At 43.0% G+C, this 23,174-nt stretch overlaps 1 long non-coding RNA gene across 2 annotated transcripts in view; it reads left to right on the forward strand.

Moving 5' to 3' along the window:
- The first annotated feature begins 4,284 nt into the window (after nt 1-4,284).
- The window catches only part of LOC138259215 (uncharacterized), a 115,640-nt gene continuing 96,750 nt past the window's right edge, over nt 4,285-23,174 (forward strand). For both annotated transcript variants that reach the window (XR_011198673.1, XR_011198675.1), the window contains exon 1: nt 4,285-4,364. This is a non-coding gene — a long non-coding RNA (uncharacterized lncRNA). The remainder of the gene's footprint in view (nt 4,365-23,174) is intronic.

The following is a 23,174-nucleotide window of genomic DNA, read 5'->3' on the forward strand; positions in this document are numbered from 1 at the left end:
CCCATTTTTAGCATCTTTTTTAACACCTGCCTGAGGCAGGTGTTAAAGTGACGCTGCCATTGTTTTGCAATGGACCTCTCTTGAGGATTGGCGCCATAATTTTGGGTGCTAATCCTGCAGAGCGCCACAATGGCGTCAACATTTTTGACGCTATTGTCCTAATGTGCGCCATGGTGCACCCTATTGTAAATACGGCACACATATGATGCCGTTGGGGGGGCACAGAGTGACGCAAGAGAGGTGGTACCTCAGGACTGATGGACCACCTTCTTGTAAATATGCCCAATAATGTGTAAATAAATAATCATTACCTTCTCCATCATATGTATTTAAACTTCACCTAGTGATTGGTAATCAGCTATTTGAAGTGTAATTTTTTTATTTCCATTGGTCGTCATGCAGAATAAGAGGAAGAATTCCATGTTGTGATCAAACATCAGGCATAGCCAAAAATCATTCCTTGGTACCTAGTGACTCAATTTCATCATTTAAATGTCTTTGTGGCCAGGGGGGCGAGCTGACTGACCCCGTAGCTATTAAAAAAGGTGTTAGACAGGGATGTGTCCTGGCACCCACTCTTTTTCTGCTATATATCAACAATTGCATTCACTACTTAGAGAACTGTATAAATGATTCACCTAAATTGGTTGGGAAAAAAATCCCGTGTCTGCTATATGCAGATGATACAATTTTGATATCTAAATCGCCAATGGGAATCCAAAACCTGATCAACCAATTTTGTGTTTTTTGTAGTGATTATGGTCTGGACATAAACATCAAGAAAACAAAACTCATGATATATAGTACCTCCAAGAAACGATCACGTGCTAGCATAGAAATGAACTCGATCCCTTTGGAGAAAGTAGAAGAGTTTGACTACTTGGGTTTTAGACTATCAACCACAGGCAAATGGAAGGCAGCCCTTGACAAAGGGGCTCTCATTATAAGCCAGAGAGGTGGGGCCCTTGTCCGTAGATCGAGAAAGGCTCCGAGCCCCCCCTTGAACATACTTGCAGAGATTTACAATGTCCAAATCAGAGCAGCGGCCCTTTATGGAGCGGAACTTTGGGGGTCCCACAAAAACCTTGATATCCTGCAAACCAAGGGAAACCATTTTCTTAGACAGATCGCCCGCCTAGGTATGGGCTCACCAATGACCCCTCTAAGGCTAGACCTAGGTTTAAACAGTATTAAAACCACTGCAGCCCTAAGGCCTCTTTCCTATTGGATTCGTTTATGGAAATCTGTTGAACTCGAACCATACAGGCTGACCATAAGAGAGCTCATAGCCACCCCTCAGGCACTGGAGAAAATTCCATGGCTGAAGGAAATGAAATCTGCCTGGGTCAAAATAGGTTTTCCTTCCTACTGGAAATATCTGGAGCAAATCCCCGATAATGCAAGGAAACTTGTTACTAAAAGATATTGGGAGAAAGTAAATGAAGACTCCTTGCATCAAAAAGGGGCGGGCAGGCTAACAATGGAATTTCTCCAACTTAAGCACGAGCCCTGGCCTGAGAATTTCTTGAACCTTCCCATGCCTCCGTACGCCCGTGCTTTATATCTCCAACTAAGATATGGTACACTGCCTATCAATGGTTTTACGGCTCACTGGCCCTCTAACATCGTTTCAAATGATAGATGTATCTCTTGCCAAAATCGTAAAGAAACAATAGAGCACATACTTTTTTTTTGCCCTTCGTATAAGAGTCCCAGAGGGAGGTGGATCATTCCCCTCTGCAAAAATATGTCATTACATGATAGAGCAAGCGCCACCAGAATCTGTACATACGACACATCCTCCGTGGTAGCTATTACAGTTACCAAATTTTTAGCGGAGGCCTGGTACATCCGGCGTAGGCTTATTGTTTTAAAGGGCATGTGAGCCATCTTGACATTAGTCGACAGAAGGAGTCCCAGCTGTTATTTTTTAGTAGTATCAGTAGAAATTTCTTAGCAGGAACCTGTTGCCCCCTATATGAGGATTGATGATGACCAGGTCCTACGGGGAAACACTTGCACACATTGGTATGTTAGACAGAATTTTATATCCTAGTTTTTATCCTTTCTCTCTTAACATTTTAACCCATGTCTTATTTATTGTACTTTTTATCTACAATCAAATATCTAGTCTTGTTGATCTTATTCTAATACTGTCCTGATTACTACTGTTTTTATACTGTTATTATTATTATTATTATTTTATTTTTATTTTTTTTTCTCCCCAAACAAACACTATTTATTATGTATGATTATTATCTCTGTTATTTTAAATGGCCTAGATTTGTAGACCGAATGAACACAAATAAAAATAATAATACTGCAAGTAACACATACATGTGAGAGGGTTTAAAGACAAAAAGCGCAAACTCGGGAACAAACCCTTAAAAATCAGTATGAAAAGAAGAGAGGTATGTTCCAGAAATCAAATCAAAGGTGCCTGTTTAATAAACATGAAGTTATATTAATTTTTGTCAAAGTCTGAGGAGGGGTTCAACATTCTCAGGGATTCAGACCTTTCTTCTACTTTGATGCACATTTAGCCCTCATGAGGTTATTGGCTCACATGACTGATTTCACAGAGGTCTGTTTACAAAGGACTTCCTAGGGGATATGCCGGATGTCCCATTGGTACATCAGGTCAGCAGTGGCTATATCCTGGCAGAGGACCCGCCATATTCAGAGAAGCCTTATCTGCAGATTTAACAACATTTGCTTTAGTGGGAATGAAGGACCATCCTCGACGTCTAGGGAAGTAGTGCCCTATATTTTAAAATTAGGAAAGGGAAGTTGTATCAAATTCTCTGCACCTTTGATGGAGCCACAGCTGCAGTGGTTTCACTAAAGTGATAAAAGCTTTGCTCAGTAAGCAAAGTGTTTGATGTGCACACATGGGGGAGCTTTTTGTTTTCTAAAAACAGACTCTTAAAATGGAACTTTGCTTTCAGAAATCTAAAAATGAACTACCATCTAATGTGCTGAGTTTCCTCCCTGCATGTGGTGGCCATTGTGAAGGATGTGTAGCAAGCAGACGAATCATCAGGTCAATATTTTACACTATTGAAGTCAGCTTAGGCTCAGTGAATGTAAACCTATAGCTTCCGCAAACTCTAAATAGAGTGAGGGTCCCATTACTTTGGCAAGGAAGGGGCACCATAGATTTAGGGCAGTGTCCCCTCTCCAACAAACTCTGAACTACTCTCGAAGTAGACTGGTGCATCCACTACAGGAATTAGTGTTTTACCTCTTGTCCACTGGTTTAAAATCAATCGAGGCCTGCTCAGCCTCTCATCCTTCCAAGGTACACATTTTACTGCCTCTTGCTCAGCATTCCTTGGATTCAAATGCCTAAACTGTAGACAAACGTTCATCTCACTGAGTCACCTTGCTGCACAACCTGAACCTCTCTGACCTCGGGCAGGGGACATGACCTGCAACAGAGTATACATTTGATTTTCTTTGTATACTAGCATCATTGCCACAGTGCAGTAGCTATGACTAAAGAACTCATAACGCAAATCCTATATTTCAGAACCACAGCAATGACTAGCATGGTTACCACGTGGAATAAGCACTACAAGGTATCACCACCTCCTAAAAGCATTGAAATCATGTCTTGTTTTCACCAGGGGAAGGCAAAGAATTCCATGGATCCCATGATGATTCCATCTGTGGGTTTGACAAGATGGGGGTTCTACTTGAACTTAGAGGGATTAGAGGAACTTTGTCATTCTACTGACTCCTCGAGCCCCCTCTTATATTAGATATTGACCATTAGAAGGCTTCCGTTTTTGTAACACCAGATTTTGATGTCACATTTCAAATGTATTTGAGACCCCATGGAGTACATCCATATAAGGATGTCTTATGTGCCTGGTATATATACATATTGATGGGTATCAACCACTCCGGGCGTTGTACCAATATTATGATTGAATAGGCAAGACAAGAGCACAGTTGGTACTGAGTACAGAAGTGCTCGATTTTGGGAGTTAAGATCACACATGTAGCTAGTGGGGCCAGGAACACTGCTGTGTGGTGCCAGATTTATTATAGCGATCGCATGGTAGAACAGATGTGCACACTTAATGTAGCCCTTTATTCACCCACAGAGGCTAGTGAATAGCAATCGGTGATGTGACATAACACTCAACATGGAGGAGGCCTACAGCGACATTTCCCTTGGATGTCGAACAGTTGGGCTGCTTCTTACTTACATATGACTTTCTAGACACGGAAGTGGAAGGTAGAGGTTATGCGCGACCACGTGATCACGTAATGCAATGAAAAGACGGATTACGGATGACTCCCTTACCTCCATGGAGTCATGTTTGGCAGAGGGGCGGCACCCTCCCCTTGACGAGGTAAGCAGGGAAAGGGGCTGGCGGCTAACAACAAGGTTGAGATAGAATCTCTCAGAGAAGGAGAATGGCTCTCAATGAAGGTGTGTTTATGTCGACTTGTGTTTATTCTCTTAGTGTGTGACTACAGGGAGGTGCTCCCACAGTGCTCCAACTTTAGAGATCATTAATGAAAACTCAGGAAGTGGATTTCCCTCACGTATTGAGAACCTGATGCTTTGGACCCTGCTTGGGGTGAAGGGGGGTGTTTTTTTAAGAAATGTACGTTAAGCTTCCATATATCAAAAAAGTTCCGATTTGGGAGAAGCATAAGCATGAAGTGCATGCACAACAATGGGGCTTTAACCACATGGGTACAGACATCATGTTAGGAGTGTACAAGGGGTATTTGGGGGTGTGGAAGTGTGTTTGCTAAATCACTGTTTGTCTTTATATTCCCTTATAATTCTGAGTGTGTATACTGGAGAAAGGGAGAACATGGAACCTGTATGTATTATTTGTCATTATTTGAGTATATGCCAGGTAGGGCATGGAACGCTAAGGGGATATATGGTCCTGAGGAAGGCTGAATGACCCTGATGGGCAAAGGTAACAGCCGAAACATGTTGACCTTGTATATATAAATAATTTTTGGGGTGAAGGGGTGATTGGTTCCCCAGAACACCACCATCTCTACAAACCTTTTTTAATCCTACCCGGTATAATCTAGAATAAAGACTTAATATGGGTTTTACTTGAGGTACTTTAAACCAATGAGTAAGGTGCTCTATTTGTTTGTGGTCCCCTTTTGTCAGTCGCGTTTTGTGTTCCCCCTCCCTATTGCTCCATTCCTTACGTAGGTATACGTGGGATTGTGTTAGCAGAGCCCTGTGATGAAGCATGCCAGTATTAGTGGGTGAGGGCAGTTATTTTCTACACTTCTGTGCTGTATCCTTTATGGGGGAGATCTCTTTTGGGATCTCTTCATTTATTTCTTCTCCTTTGTGTGTTTTCGGCTCCTAAAAACGTGTCCAGTGCCACCTGACTATGAATGAGAAGACTGGCTAGGCTGGAAAAGCAGCACTTGTTTGAGTTTTCTTGATGGCATAGTCCACATTTTGAGAGAGTAATAGTACCAAACTAGTGATACTTTCCAATATTTTGCTAATCTGAGTAGTTACACATACATATTAGCTAAAACACGACTACAAAAAATGAGAGTGGAATGCTAGTGTAACAGTGAAAGAAGGAAATGTTTAATTTAAATATTAGGTTATTTCACTGACGTGCACAATTGCTTGTCAGCTTTCAGGAATATCCTAGAATTATGAAGCCTGCTGTATTTGCAGCATTTTGCGATGGAATCTCGGAAGTAGCCCCTTCGATTTGATCCAAATAATCTTTGTGCAATGAGGCTATTGCAGGCAGGTTCTAAGTGTGGTTTCTAGAAAAACCCAGGCGAAAATGCCAGTTTGTCAACTCTTCCAAGCAGCATACAATATTAAAAAGCAGATTATTAAACAACGGGCCCTAAAAACATATGCACCATTACCTGATATTCTTGAAGTCCTCTTGTGTTTTACCCTAAAGAGAGATGATGGTTTATCAAATTGCAAACACTAATTCAGGAGAAAATGCCAAGGGTAAATTGCTGGACTTGCAGAAGTTTCATAACTTGCAGGGTGGCCATCAGATCCAGCAGTGTGATTGCCAGCAGGAAGGCGAGACATTATCTAGGCCAGCAGCTCTGTAGGATGCCGAGCTTTGCAGAAAAAATGCTCACAAGGCACATTTTATCAGAGACATTGGCGTTCGTGGCATTATGGTAGCTTCATCTGCAATCTTTACAGCCTGGCTATCTGATTGCTGATTACAGTGCTCATGTCACAGATCGGCTGAATCGTGGCAGTTCAGTACACTCCAAATTTCGCACAAACTGTGAATATGGGTGCGAGTTGCTTCATGGATAAGTGTTGCCGGGTAAAAGACGTGCTAGGGAATGCTTGTAATACCTGTCCATGTGTCAGCTACAAAGGGTTCGCAATGGGGACACATCAGCTGTCCTGCTGCCTAATAACTCTGGGGGTTGTTATTAGATGGAACTCAACATTCTACACGCTGCAGAACTTTCATAAACTGAGTGGGATTTTGTAATACAGCGAGGACACTAGGACCCTGCAGGACAAAGTTCTCCCAGGCCCACAGTCAGAACACTGGAACTATGTCTTGTTCCAGGAAGTCGACAGGAAGTTTAGGTAGAAACAGGACACTGTAGGACAGGCAGTACAATGACAGCATGGATGGAGACAAACTCCATCAGAAGTGGAGGAACCACGAGAAAGAGATGCCACTGATACTATAGCACAAGTAAACAAGACATCAACATCTGCACAGTCGTCATTTAGGGGTTGCCCCTGGATTGGCTTTTGCGACCCCTGGCACTGCCTTTGCCAACCCTGGCCTCAGAGGTGGCAAAGGCAGTATCAGGAGCAGAACAACTCGTCCTTAAGGTCGTCAATTCACGCTCCCCATTCTTTGCTCTCTATCAATTTTTATTACACTAATAGTGAATAATAACATATTATTCACTATTAGTGTGATAAAAAAAGAGTACAGTTAGTTAGAATATGCCCTTCCATGGCAACTGAGGTAAGTAAAAAATGCTTTTAAGTGTATAAATAAATGCTTTTAAGTGTATGTTGTGTGTGTGCTTGTGGGGGAGAGTGTATTTATCTGAGAGACATTGTATGCAAGTGTGATTTTGTGTGTGTGTGCAAGCATGTCTGTGTGAGTGAAAGTGGAGGTCAAAGGGCATGTGATGCCACTTCCGCTACCCCTGGCTTTTTTGTGAATTGACGTCCATGAACATCTGCATGATGATTTACCACAAACACGATATCTAAACTTCTCCTCAAGAAGAAAACAACACATCTTCAACATGAGAGGTTATAAAAATGGATGAACAACGCATTGATAAGAAGACTTGACATGGGTGTGTGTGGCGTCTATGTCACCTGCTCTATGACCATGAGGTAGAATGCTGAACAGGCCATTTGGTCTTGTTGGGTGTGGAGTTTACAGAATGGGAGATGGAGCCATGCCACACAGGTGACTGGGAGGTCACAGGCTGATGGCCAAAAAGAACCTGAATGGCACCTAACTCCTGCCTCCCAAAATGTTACAATTTTTTATTAGCTCGGTCACAACCAAAGCAGTTCAGATCACTCCATGGGCCAAATTTATCAAACTGTCACTCAAAGCAGCACAGCAGACAACAATGCTGTGCTGGGTTGATCAACAGAGAGGGAGTAGGAGCGTGCCAAATCTAGAGAGATATATCACTCTCCTCCTCTCTCCCTAGTGCTGGTGCATAATTTTGCTGCAGTGCACCACACACACACCTTTGCACCATAATGCAGAGGTGTGTGCGTGAGTCTAGCATAGGTTTGGCATTGGAAGGGGTCCCTTCCAAAACCAAATACTATGCCTAGACAAGTTTTACAACTTTTCCTACTTTGTATGTGTGCTGTACAGTGCAGCACACACACAAAGTCAGAAAAGAAAGGAGAAATTAAAACATTTCTTCTTTTAACACCTGCTTTCAGAAGGTATTACATTTTGATGCAAAATCCTGTCTCGATTTTCTAGTAGATAAGGTTTTGCATCAAAAAGCATGGGTGGTTGCATGGAAACACCCATGTAATGTGCCCATGATGCTAAATAACACAAAACAGAGATTTTCGCTACTTTGTGTTACTTTTAGGCAATTTCAGCACAAACAAAAGTTTTGATCTGCAAAGTAAATAATAAAAAAAAACACTTTTGTGCTCCTTTGCGTCACTTTTGTGATGCAGTCACAGCACAAAATGTTGCTAATTATACCCCAAGTAAAAAAAAAATGATGTAACGTAATTTTATTCTCTCAACCTATGAGAGGTCCAAATGGACTATTCATATAACATTCTGTATATTCCATCCTCACTGAATATGTTCTATGTTCTGATTTAGGAATCGGAGGACGAGTTCATAGTTCTAAATATGAATAGAAATCTTTGATGAGAAACAAAAATGGCGGAAACTAAAGGAATGGCTCTAGAGAGAAGTTCATATAATTGTTAATATTAAAACTAAGCTGTCAAATTCACTTTCTTAGTGCAATGTTGAAACAGAGAATTGATTGTGTGACTAGAAAAGGGGAATATGATGCATTCGATTAGTTATAACATTATTGTATTTTCAGTATCTTGGAAATTCTAGTTATGAAGTTTCAACATACCACTGGAGGCTAAATTAAAAATCACAACAAGAATAACCCGAACAAGTTTAGGCTGGAATTAGTGTTCTGATGGTTGAGAGGAATGTCCAAGTTTAAATGCATCTTTTAATTTAAGTTACTGTCTCCAGGTACTTAGCAGAGATGTTAAGCAGTGATCTCTTTTGAGAACATTTAGATGAAAACAGAGGTGACATGACAGTCTTCAAACTCCATGTTGTTAAAATGATTAATTTAAAAATATAACCGGGTTGACCCTGTATTAATTTGACTCGGGTACAGGTTTTCCAATAATGATTCAGTGGGGGTCCCAGGGTTCCAGTATAGATAGAGTGGGGGTCCACAGAAGTCAAAAGGTTGGGAACCACTGCCCTATACCTTCAAAAGATGAGTTTGACTGAAATGCATTTTGCATAATTGCACATACTTTTTCCGAAATTTGGCGTAATTATGTGAAAGCTCATCACATGAATCTTGCACGCCGCTAGTGTTACACACAGACTGCAATAAGAGTCACAGTACCTGCTATTTCCAAGAAGCAGCATATTAAAAACACAGCTGTCAGGAAAGGGTGAGGATGGAAGGTTTTCCATCATGTCTCCCCAATTGAAAGTCCTCGCGATGGCTCGTTGTGAAGCAAAGGGAATGCTTTGATGCAATCCATAATGAACAGGAACCATTAAAGTGGTGGAAATTTGGCTTCAAAGACAGATTTTCCAGGAACATGTGGTTATAAGTATTTCACCTAATACATGCCTCCTAATGCTTATCAATTGGATTCAACTAACTTTATCAATAGGGCATTCCCTCGCATATTTGGGCCCTATAATATGGAATGAACTACCGGTGCCTATTTGTTTCTTTGAGGACTGTTTCGGTCAGGAAGGCCCTAAGTACACTGCTGGTCTGTTGACCTTTCTCTGGTCTTTGTTACTTGATATCTGAAAATGTCAGGTTAGTGGGTTCTCTGCGCCAAAATGTTCCTTTGAGTACATGAATATTACACAAATAATAAATTAATGAATGTAGGAATGAATGAAATGTGAACAACTGAGTCATGTCCTACCCGGGACTAATCATAGTCCAGGGCATAAATCAGTATGACAATCCACCAGGAAACCTTTCTGGTAGACTGCTGTGGCCCTGCATCGGCTACTGGTGACTGAAACATCAACAGAACTACTATGTGGCAGGCTCCAGTATGTCTCCACCATGGCTGGAGAGGCACATAGGGCTTCATTTACGAGGCTCTTGCGCCACCACAGCATCACTTTTAGTGATGCTCCAGTGGCGCTGTGGCCTGCTCCATATTTACACGGCGGCGTTAAGCCACTTTTTGTGGCTTAACGCTGCCTTGTAAATATGGGCCGCCCCATGCAGTTTTCTGCTGCAAAGGGGAGTGCAATGGGTGTTGCTGTGGGTGTACCCATGCAACACCCATTACTTTTTGTCGCTGCCCCAGATTTATGAGAAATTGTAAACCTGAAGCAGCACCACAAATGAATGCCTTCCCTTGGATGGCGTTAGAGTGGCGCAACAAGGAGAAATCCTTGTTTTTTTGGTCTATGTCTGCTGCATTCTGCAGCACACATAGAAGTAGCAAATTGCCATTAACGATTGTTAATCTGCAGGAAGATGTCCATTCCTGCACATAAGCAATCACCCCCGCATTGCATGCATCCTTGCACCATGGCGCAAGGATGCCTGCATTGGCGCTAGGCAGCTAATTTAGCATCGAAGCAGGGGTAAACACAGGGATACGCCATAGTCTTGAAAATACGGTGCATTCCTACATTTTGAAAATGACGCAGCTCAGTGCAGCAATATTTCTTGAGGCGCTGCACCATTTCCTAATAAATGAGGCCCATATTGGGGTAAGGACTAACTATTGAGCTCCCTTCAGTCTGTGTGAAGCTGAAGGAGATAGTAAAGACCACTGAGAGTCTGAGTTCAAGTGGGGCATGACCTCCTGTCCTATTTGGGTCTAGGAAGTGCAGAAGTGTTTTATTCAGCCATGGTTGTTGGCCAACAGCCTTACACCATGACCAAGAAGTCCACTCCCTAACACAATACATAGTCATACCTACCCTGGATGCCAAATCTGGAGCTGTCAATCACTCGGAATTGGGATACCAGCTATAGAAAGACCTTCCTACACTGCTACATCTTGAGACCCACTAAATGAGAGTGTAAGGAGGTCACTGAACAATGTGGATTACAAGAGTTCATTAATTGTATTACTGCATCCCTAATTGTGATATTACATCGATCTTAAAATAAAACGAGAAATAATATGTAGAAATTATACTTTTGCATTATTTCCAAATTGAAAGGTACCACGAAACACCAATTTTGGCAGGGATTTTCCTGTGGTGTTACTGCATTTTTGATGTAACAATATCACTTATCCTTTAATATAAAAATCGTGCTAAATACACGGATATCCAATTTGGGGACATATGTATTGTTTACGTTTCCAGACTATTTCTGAATGAAGGCCTAAGTGCCATGCAGGCTACGTGACTATGGAATCCATGAACTCACATACAATTTTGATATTATATTCTACATTCTGCTATTGCGCCGTAAGAGTTGTAAAGAAAGAGTTTTATTTAAACATGACTTAAAAAAGATTACGAAGAGTGATTAATTCTAGGGCACACTTGCTCCACGAACTCAAGGTAAAGGTCATGAATGAAATATTCAATCACCCCTCGTGTCAAGTACTCCTGGATGCTGATGATTACTTCATGCACCGATGGCAAATCAAATAGGCGACCTGGCTGCCCCTCAGAAAGAGAGATTATAAAACCCCCAGAATTTTAATTAAATGGTGTTATTTATCTAAATATTTGCATAATTGTATTCGTGTTCATTATCGGAGGAATGTGTCTTCCAAAGGCCAGGCTCTGTCACCACTGTCCCTTGATGAGGCTGTAGCAGTAAAATACCACGTAGTCATGGGGGCAAAGTGCGCAGAGCAATTAATAATGTACTTCCGGCCAGTAGGGTAAGTGACGGACTTCAAGCAAAGCTCGTGCATGCCAGCTTGGGTTTCATTGACTCGTGACTAATCTCCTCTGCGGATACTTTGTACTTTCCGTTTCTTCTTTAAGCGACCGTCTGGTCGAAAACTTGATTTGGTTTCTATTCGTTTATGGCTTCCCGCTTCTTCTGTGTTGTTCTCAGATTCTGGCTTGAACTGGATAACACAGTGACGTAACACAAAGTGATGATGGTCATGTGTAATATCTATTAAGGGAGACCTGCCTCCTGCCAGCACTGTAGACTCATCCAGGCCACCTCACAGATATGCAAAGTGTTTGCACCAAGCACTGCCCTCTACCTGCCACCTAACGCCTAAATATGCATAACAAGCATTGGCAAGGCCAATAGATCGGGCTTGAATTTTCAATTAAAAACCAAACCTAGTGCTTGTTTTTATGGGCCCCATATATACATGAAGGATAAGCTTTTTGCACATTGCACCTAACTTGTATTCCGAGCACTTACAAAGTAATATGAGATCTGTGGCAGCAGCTGCCACTGCCACTGGTGCTTTAATCTCTGCTCACTTTGGAGGGTTCCCCTGTCCAGCATCATGCTGCCCTACTGCATGCTTCACCCACTCACTCTTCAATAGTCACAGGCACACTGCAATAGACAAGGACGCACTGACAGTAACACAAGCAGAGCCATGCAAGAACAAAACCCCTCCCATTCGGGCAAGGACTCCCTGCCCCAGTGGTAATTCCCGAGATCCCTAACTTGTCCCTGCTCATAAATACAAGGGAGACATTTTTGGGGATAACAATTGTTTGAGTTTATTAACACAACAGGAGAGAATTAGAATTACATGGTGCATCAAAATTTCATATATTGGTCATCAAATGCCCCATGCATCTCCCTTTAGTTTCAAGATCTTCCATATGTCCGTCACTGTGCTCATGGTGCTGGTCCAGGACAGCCTCATCCCATAATGGCCTTCGAGTTCTGCTACACAGTGTTTGGCGGCTACTTGGCTCCCCTCCTTGTTACAGATGGGTGGTCCCGGGCTACAAGTGCTTTGGCTGCCCGCTGCTGACCCTTTGCAGCCCCTTTGTCTGCTTTCCAAGTCCCTGTTGCTTTGAGGCATCCTCAGGACCTAGCCTTCTCCCCTTTGTCCCTGTTGTGAGGCATCCATAGGACTACGTTGAAGCAGGCCTCTTTTAGGCTTTTGTGCTTCCTGCCAAACTGAGTTTAATTCAGCCAGGCTGGCCTATGGTTTTCCAACCACAGACAGCTCCTCCCATTTGGCTAACAAAAACCTTACAGTTCCAGGGCTCCTACTAGGTTCAGAAGGAACATGTCCATAGCAGCACCTGACAAATGCACCCCATACGTTCCGTAGCAGCCTGGTATTTTCAGCTTACTGAACCCATGTCTCACCAAAACCCAGGAGTTTGCCCTACAGATTTTTGCCATGGATATGTTCATTTTTCTGTCTGGATCTTTCCAGGGCACCCTGGTCCTGTGCCCCGCTCCAGTGTGGTCTACCTATGATCTCTGACCATCGGAGGCCAGCTGGTCACAGCAGCCGCGATATTACCATCAAGAGAGGCACTAATGCTGTCAAGAGGTCTTTCCAACCCAGCTCTGCCAAATTGTTGCCCCCCCCAGGTGAACCACAACCGCATCTGGCCTTCCTTCATGCTGCAGGGCCCGTTCCACGTTGGGTATTAGATGGGCGCACCCCCTACCTGGCCTTCCCAGCCAAGTCACAACTGTGTTCTTGAACCAGACTCCTTCATAGTCCTTTCGAGCTGCTGCCTACTGTTGTGACCGTGTGATGTAAGAGTGTCCTACCAACCAGACCCTTCTCCTGCCGTTGTTCAGGCTTGTTGGGAAGAAACAGCACAACATTTTAAGGGGCCTGAAGGCCTGATGTGGTGTTTGTAGACATCCGATGACCATCAACCTATTTTTTTTATATGGTCTCCCCCCAGATTCCTTGCTGCTGCCATAGTTGCGGCACCGATCCGAAAGCAGTGCGATTTAAATATGTCAGGCGGAAGCCTTGCTTTGGTCAGGGTCATCTTAAGAACGGCTATAACCTGGAAACAGCTCAGAAATGGGGCAGAACAGGAGGAGGCTATGGGCAGCCCTGGCAATGCATTAGTCCTTATGCAACAAACCAGACAGCATGCTGTGCCCTCTATGCAGTCCAGCCTAAAGTATATCACTTTTCTTATTTAGTTTGTCTTAGATCGGTGCAGATGGAGGATCATATGAGCTTTGTGCATGAGCAAATCACCCCCCCCTTAGGCACTGTATCCCAGGATCGGATTTGGAGGGGCCACAATTTTGCTCATGTAGTAGGCTCCAAAAAAGGCAAGCGTAAAGGCTGCCTTGAACATGATAAGTTTGTGCCCCGAGCTGCAGATTGTTGTGAATGCAGCCACCACTCCTTTTAGTGCATGAAAATGTAGTGTCCTGTGCTGATCCTGCTGCTCCGGCCTTATTCTACCCCAACCCTTCATGGCTGCTTTGCCATAGAATGACTTGGTGTGGTCCATCCCTGGCGCCAGCTTCGTGTAATAGGCCACTGCTGTGAGGTGTGCCTAAGCCCAAGTGTGTGTTCTACCAGCTTTCTGGAACGCTGCCACTGAAATCAAGACAGAGCGTCAGCCACTGCATTGTCACATCCTAGTATATGTCTCGCCCTCACTACTATATTTCTGTTGAGTTCACATTCCACTAAGTGTCATAGTAGGCCTACCGCTGCTGGTCAATGCGCAGTGCCTAAATTCACCGCTTGTACCACCCCTCGGTTATCCGACCACAGCGTGATCTGTTTGTTTGTTAGCCATTCCCCCATAAGGAAAAGGACACAACAGTGGGGAAAGGTTCCAGGAGGGTCACGTTGTTTGTCTTACCACTCTCAACCCAGGATGGTGGCCAGTGGGCCACAGCCCATGCCATGCCCAGGAATGCCCTGAAACCTTCTCCCCTGCTGTGTTGGTAAATAGTTCCAACTGCTCTGCTGTGATGCAGGGATCTCTCCAAATGATTGTCCCGTTGAAGTTGGTAAGGGAGGAGATCAACTGTTTTAGGTCTTCCCTGACCCTCTGTGTGATTTGAACCCTGTGATGCTTCTCTGTCAGGCCTTTGTATAACCATGCTATTCTCCTTGCAAAAGGTCTTCCTGCTGGAATTACCCTACCCACGAAGTAGAGCTGCCCAATGAGTTGTTGCAGGACACCCAGTGTTGCCTTTCTTACTAGCTTGTCTGCCATAGCTTGCTTCAACTTGCACAGTTTAGCTTGTGGCAATCTGCAGACCCAGTCCAGAGTGTCTAACTCTATCCCTAGAAATGACAGGCGTGTTGTTGGGCCTTCTGTCTTCTCCTTTGCCAGCAGTACCCCCAGGTGTTCTGCGAGCTCCGGAAACACTTGCAATAAATCCTGGAAGTCTGCTGTGCCCGGTCTCCCAATGAACAGAAAATCATCTAAGTAGTGGGTGACCTAGCCCTTTTTGCATCTCTCACCTAATACCCACTGTAAGAATGTGCGAAAGGTTTTGAAATATGAGCAGGAGATGGTGCATCCCATTGGCATGCATCTGTTGTAAAAGAATTCCCCGTCCAAACGAAAACCTAGCAGATGATAGCTGTCGGGGTAAACCGGCAATCAGCAGAAGACTGATTCTATGTCTGCCTTTGCTAGTAAGGCACCCTTCCCTGCCACTCTGATGTGGTGTAACGCATTGTCCACTGTTGCATAGGACACTGAGCTAGCCCGTCATTAACTGACTTGCCTGATGGGTATGATAGGTGAAGGATCAGCCTGAATTTGCCTTCCTTCATTTTTGAGGGCCACCACCTAGTGTCCCCCATGTCCTTTTTCTGTTCCATTTTATTTGCTGTGATCTTTCCTTTCTGGATTCCCTTTTGCCTTTTTGCCTTTTTGCAATCAATTGTCAGGTGGATCCCCTGCATTTGCCAAACATCTGCCTACATTTGCAGGATTGACCCCAATTGCAATCAGCTTTGTCATACTTTCAGCATGTGGGTTTTTTTCCCTGCCTGTTCCCTGCTTGCACTCTGGCCTTGATGTGTATCTAAAACCCATGTCTGGTGAAAGCTGTGTTCTCTGTCGCCTACCCCTTCCCTGGCTGCCACCATGTGATTACTGAACCCTTCTACATCCTGCTGGTCCTATTTGATGATAGGCCCTATTTGCATCCTCTCCCTGAAACATTTGTGGTACCTTAGCCGGGCCTCACCCTGCTATGTTTGTTGTGCCACGTGCACACTCTGCTCATGCAAGAACAGTGCTGCCACGCTTTCAGCTAATTTTTCCATGAACACACTAGCCAGGGTATGAAAGGCCTTTAGCCAATTTTCTATGGACCTTTCAACTCTCGGCTTGCACCTGTCCGGCATGTCCCCATCTTTTTTTTGTTGCATGGTCGGAACTAAACCAGTTTGGCGGACCTCAAGCAAGGAAAAGATATCAATAAATTCCATGTTCCATATATGTTCCTTGACTGCAAGGGGGATCATACTTGCTAGGCCTGTCTCTCTGGCCATTACTGGGGAGTCAACGGGAAATGGCCTGATGTACTAGTTCACCGGCTTGCCCTCTCCACTTTTCTGAGCTCTGCCACCTGACCACGCTTTTGTGGGGTCTGGCCCTGTTTCTATTGTAGAATTACCCTCAACTGCTTTCTCTTTGGCCCTTGTAGCGCTATCCGTGGAGTTGTCCTTCTCCAGCTCTGTTTCTGCACCCTTTCTCGTGTTACTTTCTCCATTTGTGGCTGTTCCCCGGTTTCTCTGCCTGTTTTGTCACATTGTCCATCTTTCCCTGGCCTTTTAGGGGATCAGCCTCCTTGCCTGACCTGTGCCCCAAAGTTGGTGATGCTCCACAATGCCCTATCACCTGGTCCCGGTGACCATGGAGGATGTTGCCGTTCTGGCCACACGCGCCCTCTGTCTGGGACCTTTGGGCCTGGCCTCTGCTCTTCTCCCAGTTTCTGCCACTACAGCTGCCATCTCACCATCCATGGTGTTCACCTTGCCTGGTTTGCTCCCTGCCTCTTTCCTCTGTAACGCAAGCAACTATCGCGCCTTGTCTAAAATCACCTCCAGGTCCACATCCCATTCGGACCTGTTATGTCTGGTGTGTGTCCCCTGTTTCCTTGGAGGTGATGTGGCCGTCATGTCCTGGTCCCTGTAGCGAGCTGGGCACTTTCTGTCTCTCCCCATGCTCCCTTTCTTTGCTTCTTCCACGAGTCCTTCTCTTTAAGGAAAAAAAAACATGAGGGGCGAAGGTCTTTTTTAGTTGGAAATCAACCCAAATTGTAACTTGACCCATTTGGCCGCATGCCTAAAGAATTGATAACCTTTGAAAATGAAGTCTTGGCTGAAGTAGAACAGGTTCTGAAACAGAATAGATGTGAAATACAATTTCTCCAAAATACAGCAAGCTGCCTTGGACTCTCTTGCTTGTCAAAAAGATATTGTAATAAAGCCAGCAGACAAATGGGGTAGCATTACTGGGCAAGATAAGGAGGATTATAATTCGGAAATAATGAGACAACTACTGAACCCTAGTCATTATCAGGGATTGTCTGGAAATCCTACTCCATCTATCATAAAAGAAATATTGACACTGACCTTCACAGGGTCACATGGACAGTGATTGAGTCAGAAAGAATTTGACTACTTGAATAGAGATAATTATACCATACCGGCTTTTTATACACTCCCTAAGATTCATAAAGATGAGAAAAAGCCCCCTGGAAGACCTATTGTGACGGGTTGCAAATCTATTCTACAACCTCTAGCTGAATATGTGGATTTTTTAAATTAAACCATTTGTCACATCTACAAGATCTTATACACGAGATAGCTTGGCAGTGTTTACGAAAATGGAGGGAATGGAGTTTGACTCTTTAAATTATATTTTGGTTACTACGGACATTGAAAGTCTTCACACTAACATTCCATAAACAGAGGCTCTAGCAGTCATTGCTACATTAGATATGAGACCATATTCCCTTAATGTGCCTACTGACTTCATCAAAATTGTAGCCAGGATTGCCTTAGAACGTAATTTCTTTATGTTTAATGGGGAATTATTCGGCCAGATTAAGGGCGTGACTATGGGGCTATTTTTGCTCCAGATATTGCAAACCTGTATGTAGCTGAATATGAAGAAAAAGATATAAACAGTGGAACCAATCCTTATTTGAACAACATGAAACACTGGCTAAGATACATAGATGATGTGTTATTAATATGGCATGGCTCTATGACCGATCTTTTGGAATTCCATAAGTGGCTTAATGTGCAGAATGCTAATCTTCATTTTACAATAGAATACAATCATTGTTCATTAATTATCTTGACTTGAAAATCTTTCATGAACATGGTCATTTGCTTGTGATCTTATATACAAAAGCAACTTCAAGGAATACTCTTCTCAAAAACACTAGCCATCACCCTCGTAATTTGAGAGATAATCTCCCATTTTGGCAGTTTTTACATATTAGACGTAACTGTAACAAAAAAGATGATTATTTCAATGACGAAAACGTATTGTGCTCTTAATTGGTTACTAGAGAGGGTATCATTACCGATTGGTTGAAAGATCATTGAAAAGAGCATGGTATTATGACCGTAAGGCCCTATCACAAGAGACGGAGAAACAAGTTCAGTCTAAGGTCACATGTGTACAGAGTTTTATATGATCAAACAAATTATACTCAAAATTTTGCATTTTTAAGTACAGGTCAGATTTATCATGACAGACCCTTATTTGCTTTTAAAAGTGTCAATAATTTAAGGGATTGACTTGTCTGAGCCTACAATGATCCTGAACCAGTTTCAATGCACCAATTATGGGTTTGGAACCCGTTATTGGGCATTACCCATGTGGTAATTACAATGCTTGTGGTACAACTGAAATAGTGAAAACATATAAGATTAATGATGTTAACTGGACTCTCAAACATCATTCTAATTGTGGTTCTAAAAGTGTGGTGTATTGTATTGAATGTCCATGTACATTATTTTACATTCGAAAAACTACCAAGGAGGTAAGGAAACATATTACACAACATCAGTCGCGCAGTCAATGCAAAGTACAGAATGCTCCCCTTGTTGAACACTATTTGAAAATGTCTCATGCACCGAATGCAATGAAATTGTTTATGTTGGAAGTTGTGAAATGCCCTGACGCAGACATGATGTGGATTGCCTGCTTACAATGCGTGAAAGTAGATAGATTTGGATGGCCAATATTCTGAATGAAGGATTAAATCAACAGATGGAATGGCAGCTGTTGGAAACCTTGTAGTGTATGACTGGTACCTTGGCGGTATATGATTGTAGGGATGTGCTGCAATTCTTCTTCTTCCTTGGTTGGATACTGTTTGGCTGTGGGATTATGAGGGTGCAATAGATTGAGTATGGTGACTTTCTTGAGTGAGAGCCAGTATTTCTGTGCTCCCGGGATGTGATCCTTTATGGCACCCCATACGAAGGTCTCAGTATTAGGACTTGGACTATTTGACCACTGATGTAGCTATGACTTCATAACTGTTTGTAATAGGATCCACATTTACTGTGATGCTTGAGAGGCCTCTGGCTGATATAGGTTAGATTAGTGTATCATACTGTTGGCCATTTATTGTGTGAAATGTTTTTGACCGATTAGGAATTTGGTAGATGGTCTATCCTGATTCGATCTGATGAAAGATACTCAATTCCAAGATGGCCACCACAGTTTTGTGGACTGGTCATGTGATTTTAAAGGGGTAAGGCCTTCCAAGCGTTTGGTTAAGAGGGACTGTTTGACCACAGAGATAATTATGACTGTATACCTGGGTTTAATAAGATATGCATTAACTTTGATGTTTGAATGCATCATATTGTTGCCCATTTTTTGTATGAAATGTTAGGACGTATCTGAAATCCAAAAGATGTGATGAAAGATATTCTGTTCCAAGATGGCCACCGCAGTTGTGTGGATATGTCATGTGATTTCTAAGGGGGTATGCTCTCCAGGTGTTTGGTTCAAAGGGACTGCTTGTCTGTGCCCCTGTGTCATGGTCTACCCTTTGCTTACGGCCTTTGTCAGTTGGAACTAGAGGACGACCTTGATTCTTGCAGGTCCTGCTCTGGCCAAGGTAAGGGCGGCCCTTTCCGGCAGCCACGGGGCTGCTGACAATGGTACGTCAAAAAGCAGTCCATGCCCTCCAGAAGGAGTCCCAGAGGAAAAACCCCAAAGGGAAAAAACCTCTATGACAGGGACTCCCTGGAACAGAAGAAAAATTACCTGAAAAAATATCAGACTTCCAACTCGAGAAAAAATAACTGGAAATACGCTGGAACAAAACAGTAATAAATGCTGGAATCAGAAGAAAACAAATGGAGCATGATCACCACCAAAGGAAGTGTTGCAGCACAAGGAGAACAAGAATGCAACTCCTTAAATACCCCTGAACAGGAAGTGACATGCAGGAAAAAGCAAGAACACCATGTTAGATTGGGAAAAGACTATAGAGTGAAAGTGATGAGGACGCCATATTAGAAAGGGAACCAGATGCATGCAGGGAAGAAGACAAGAAGAAAGTCATGCTGGGAGAAAGAGAAAATGGCCCCACTACAGGAAAAGAAAAAAGGAAAAAGAAAGAAAAGAGGAAGAAGAAAGAAGAAGAAAGAGGCAAGACAACAGGTAAGTGAGGGGTGGGGGGGGTGCCCACTCCTAAGGCCGAGGCCACGGCGTGCTCCGATCCTGGGCCTCTGATGATTTGCAGCTGGAAAAAGGGGCCGCAGTGAGCCCCGCGGTTGAGAAAACGGACCGCGGCTCCAACTGCGGCCCAAACCGGTTCCTCTGCCCGTGGCCGCAGAGACCCGTGGCACAACAGTAGGTCCCCCCCCCCATCCCCCTGGAGCCCCGGGTGTGTCTGGATAAAGATGGAAAAAACAACAGACCAAAAGAGGCGCGTGAACAGAAGAGGCATCTTCCCAGGAACATTCGCTAAGAGGATAACCCTTCCAGTGAATGAGAAATTGGAGACGGTTTCGGAATATGCAAGAGTCACCTATTTCTTGAGCCTGATACTCTGGAACATCATCTACCAACAGAGAAGTGGGATAGGTAAATTATCTATGAAAAGGATCAGGCCTATAGGGCTTCAGCTGAGACACACGAAATACAGGATGTATTTTCCAAGTTTGAGGTAAACGAAGATAGAATGATACCAGATTGATTTTTTGAAGAATCTGGAACGGTCCGTAATGATGGGGTTTGAACTTGTTTTGTGACAGACGCAGGGGCAGAAATTTGGAAGAAAGCCAGACCTTGTCTCTGACTTGATAAGATGAGGCATGACATTGTCTCTTATCAGCCATCTTTTTCATTTGTTGTTTGTTAGATAGAAGATTAGAATGTATAATTAGTTGGATATTACGTAGCCGTCAAGTAAATGAGGTGATTGTGGGAAGTGTAGAGGATTCTTTTGTGATAGGAGGAAAGGATTTGGGATGAAAACCGTAAAAGCAGAGAAGAGGTGTGACTTTTGAGGCACTATGTACTGTGTTGTTATATGAGAACTCGGCAATTAGTAAGTACATAGACCAGTTACTCCGAGTAGCTTTGCAAAACCAGCGTAAATATTGTTCAAGTCCTTGGTTCAGGTGTTCCATTTGTCCGTTTGTCTGTGAATGATAACCAGATGATAAGGCCACATCGATGTGTAGGATTTTACAAAAGTAATTCCAAAAGCGGGAAATATATTGAGGGCCACGGTCTGAAATAATGACTTGAGGAAGACCATGAAGTCGAAAGATCTCCTGTATAAAGATTTGACTCAATTCTTTTGCAGTGGGTAGTTTCTTTAATGCAGTGAAATAAGCCATCTTAGTAAAGGAATCAACGGTCACCATTATAACTCGATTTCCTGCTGACGGAGGTAAGGAACACATGAAATTGGTGGATACAGTGTGCCAAGGGGTTGATGGAATGGGTAAGGGTTGAAGCAATCCTGCTGGTTTGGTATGGGGTATTTTAGTTTGAGCACAGATGGGACAAAAAGCCACATAACTCTCTGTGTCTTTCTTTAGCGTAGGCCACCAAAAGGTGCGAATGAGTAGTTCTTGTGTGGCTTTGATACCACGATGACCTGCAACAGGAGAGTCATGACACATTTGTAGTGCTTTAGTTTGGACTGTCTTTGAAGGGAGGAACAATGCATCTTTATGATAGTAATAACCCTTAACCTTGCTTAACTTTGGACATAAGTTTTTCATTTCAAGTTAAGAGAGGGTTGAATACTCAGATCGTACTTTATCAAGAAAGGACTGTTCTAGTCCAATAATTCTATCTGGTTCAATGAGGTTTTGTGCTGAAGGATCGATACTTTCAGGATAGAGTTGTGTCAAGGCGTCTTCCAAAATATCTTGAGAACTCGGAATATAGGTTATATAAAAGTCAAATTGACTAGAAAAGAAAGCCCATCTGGCTTGGCGACTGTTCTGACATTGAAAGTTTCGTAGACACTGTAAATTTTGATGGTCTGTTCTTACTTCAAATGGTTCCCTTGAACCGGTAGGAAATTGTCTCCACTCATTACAAGCTGTCTTTAAAGCGAGAAGTTCTCATTCCAAAACTGAGTAATTACGCTCTGAATCAGATAATACATGAGACAGATAGAAAATCGGGTGCTCTAATCCATCATCGCTTTGCCTTTGTAGCAATGCGGCTCCTGTTGCTCTTTCTGACACATCAGTGACTACTATAAATTGTTTGGTGGTATCAGGATGCCATAATATAGGAGCTTGTGTGAAGGCACGTTTTAGGTTTTGAAATGCAGTTTCAGCAACTTCTGTCCCAAAAAGTTCCTTAAATTCTCTTTGTTGAGAGTTCGTGTGATTTGGCTAGTTTGTTAGGCAAAATCTGTGATGAATTGACAATAGAAATTGGCCAATCCTAAAAACACGGGGTTTCTTTGATAGAAGAGGGGGATGGCCAGTCTAGAATGGGTTGAACCTTGTCTGGGTCCATTGAAATACCAATTTGACTAATATGATACCCTAAATATTTTACCTCAGTCTTGTCAAATTCACATTTTCAAGTTTACAAAATAGTTGGTGTTGCCGGAGTCTCTCTAGGACTTGAAGTACATGCATGGTATGATGTTCTGGATGACTGGAATATATGAGGATATCATCTAGGTATATAACTCTGGATGACTGGAATATATAAGGATATCATCTAGGTATATAACTACGGTTTGATTTAAAAGGTCGGAAAACACGGAATCATTAAATCTTTGAAAAATAGAGGGAGCATTAGTAAGACCAAAAGGCATTAGACGATATTCATAATGACCAAAAGGTGTGCGAAAGGCAGTCTTCCATTCATCACCTTCCTTTATTCGTAGGAGATGGTTAGCTCCCCTAAGATCCAATTTAGGTAATTTATTTGCCCCTCTTACTGCTTCCAAAATATCTTTTATAAGGGGTAGTGGATACAGGTCCTTTATGGTGATCTTATTAAGTCCACGGAAGTCTA

The sequence above is a fragment of the Pleurodeles waltl genome, chromosome 2_1 (assembly GCF_031143425.1).
Source record: "Pleurodeles waltl isolate 20211129_DDA chromosome 2_1, aPleWal1.hap1.20221129, whole genome shotgun sequence".
Lineage (NCBI taxonomy): Eukaryota > Metazoa > Chordata > Amphibia > Caudata > Salamandridae > Pleurodeles > Pleurodeles waltl.